Genomic DNA, 2,641 nt, shown 5'->3' with positions numbered 1-2,641 from the left:
TTGTAACTTGTTTTCAGAGGTTTACTCCATTATTATCATGACTGGAAATATGGAAGCATTCTGACAGACACAATGCTAGAGAAGGAGCTGAGAGTTTTACATCTTGATACACAGGTAGAAGATGGAGACTGTGTGTCACACTGGGGACAGCTTAAGCATAACGGACCTCAAAGTCCACAAGCACAGTATTACATTTCCTCCAACAAGGCCACATCTACTCCAACAGGGTCACACATACTTCAACAAGGCCACACCTCCTAACAGTGCCACTCCTACTGGCACTATTTTTTCAGTATCTTTAAAAGTATTCTTAAAACTTTTCAATGGACAAAAGGTAACTTTAATGAAATAAATACAGAACGATTGAAAAAATTAACTGGAATATGGATGTCTTGGTTACTGTTCTAATGATGTGAGACATCATGACCACACCAAATTATAAGATGAAATATTTAATTGTGGTCTTACAGTTTCAGAAGGCGACTCCAGGACATCATGGTAAACACCATGGCAACACGCAGGCACACATGTGTAGAGCAGTAGCTGAGAGCTCACAAGCAATACTACAGACAACAAACAGAGACAGAGAAAGACAGAGAATGAAAGAGAGAGAGAGCGACAGAGATAGAGACAGAGACAGAGACAAAGAGACAGAGACAGAGAGAATGAGGAGAGAGTAAGAATGAGAGAGAGAGAGCCTGATGGATTTTTGATATTTCAAAGAATAGTGACAAATCTCCTTTAATAAAAATACAAATCCTAATTCTTTCTTAACATCTCACCACCTGGAAAACTAACACCTTTGAATATTTGAGCTTCTGTGGGCCACAATTTTTCAAACAACTAAAGTATGTAAAGGAAAATGAAATCTAGTAATAAGTGTCCATGTCACTTTGTAGTATATCTTATATCATTACTTGTCTTTTCTCAGAGGTAAGGGTTATTTGAATAACAAGAGACTAATCAGTCATCACTATCACATAAGCCAAACGCATCCTAACCCTGCCAGATTTCTACTTGAATAATCACATTGACATTACTTATTTGTAAGGAAACATAGCCCTTCTCCCTGATTTAGTTAAAAGTGTGGGACCTGTTGATGTGCAATTAATTTTGTTCACAATGGGACAAAACAGAAGCCTACAGCATTGACTGTATTGTTCCTGAGAGCTGAAGATTTCACTTCCATTTAATACAATGTTATAAATATGATTTTAACACAAGCCTAAAATCTCAAAAAAGCTTTGTTTTCATATTTTCATTATTTACAGATCATTCTATGCTATATAAAGGAACATAGAGGAGGAAAGCTGTTTGGAGTCACTGACACACACACTTAACTGAGGTTTCCTTTGCACAGTAAGAAGATATACCCATCATCTATATCTTGGGAGTTTGCTCCAGGAACTATAATGATATAAAGTCCTCAGGTTTCTAGTCTAAAACAACATTGCTTTTGAATATAAGCTATGCAAAATAACCTCTTGCATATTTTAATCATATTTATGTGAGTCTGCATAGAGAACTGTACAGGTAAGTTCAGAGGTAGGGAAGGGTATAGTGTGATCTACTCTTTTCCTACATAACTTATCCCCTTGTGACTGGGTTTCTTGCTGAGCTGGCTTTCAGGAAGCCACAGTCATCTTCCTATCTCTGCCCCTCCCAAAATCATAAGCACTGGTGTTGTAGGTGAATGTTTGAACACACACATGGCATTGTCTCTGGGCCATATCCCCTGATCCTTCTTTATTTTAAATAATCTCTGGATTACTTTTGCACTTAATGTAATGTAAGTGCTATAAAATGAGTTGCTATTTAGGAGATTGAAATATAAGTGGTCTGTATATGTTCAGTAAAGACATTGTATATTAAGAACTACATTAATTAATTCCTTGAGAACTTCATACAATTTTTTTGATGGAATTCACTTTCCAATTCTCTTGATAACTCCTCCCAGACTAAAACCAGACCCATTCCCACCTTAATCCTCCTCCCAAGTTCAAGTCTACTTTTCTCCCCTTTGATACAACCCAATTCAAATCAATTGTGTTGCCCCTAAACTCTTGGACATGCGGAAACCAGTAGAGCATGGCAAACCTATCACATACAAAAGCCTTACCTTTGATGAAAACTGATTCTCCATCCTTCATCAATAGTCCATATATTCGCAGATGGGGATGATGGATAGTGATACCATACCACTTAGGGATGCAAGGCAGACTGGCCTGATTTTGTGCAGATAGAGACATACAGTGTCTCAGTGACCTCTCTGCCTTACAAGATTTCTACCATCTCTTCCGTGAGAGTTCCTAAGACAAAGCTCCTCTACTGCTTGCCTCTTTCTGTGAGTATGTGTGTATGTACAAATATGTCTATATTATACATGTCTCATTTTACATGCAAGTCAACACATAGTGTTGTTTGCAATCAACTGCTGGCACTATTTAACACTAGGCAATATGCCTTGAGGCAGACATGGTGGACTCCGTAACAGACAGAACGTAGAGATGGCTAGAAATCATCCCAATTAGTTGTAGTATAGGTGCAATTTACACTTTTGACCTACATTTCTGTGTTCACCCTATGGTTTTAAGATGCAGAGATGGGGGACAAAGACCCTTAAATTGCATTGCAATTTCGC

The sequence above is a fragment of the Mus musculus genome, chromosome Y, assembly GCF_000001635.26.
Source record: "Mus musculus strain C57BL/6J chromosome Y, GRCm38.p6 C57BL/6J".
Classification (NCBI taxonomy): Eukaryota; Metazoa; Chordata; class Mammalia; order Rodentia; family Muridae; genus Mus; species Mus musculus.
The sequence above is the reverse complement of the archived record's forward strand: the minus strand, read 5'-3'. Positions refer to the sequence as shown.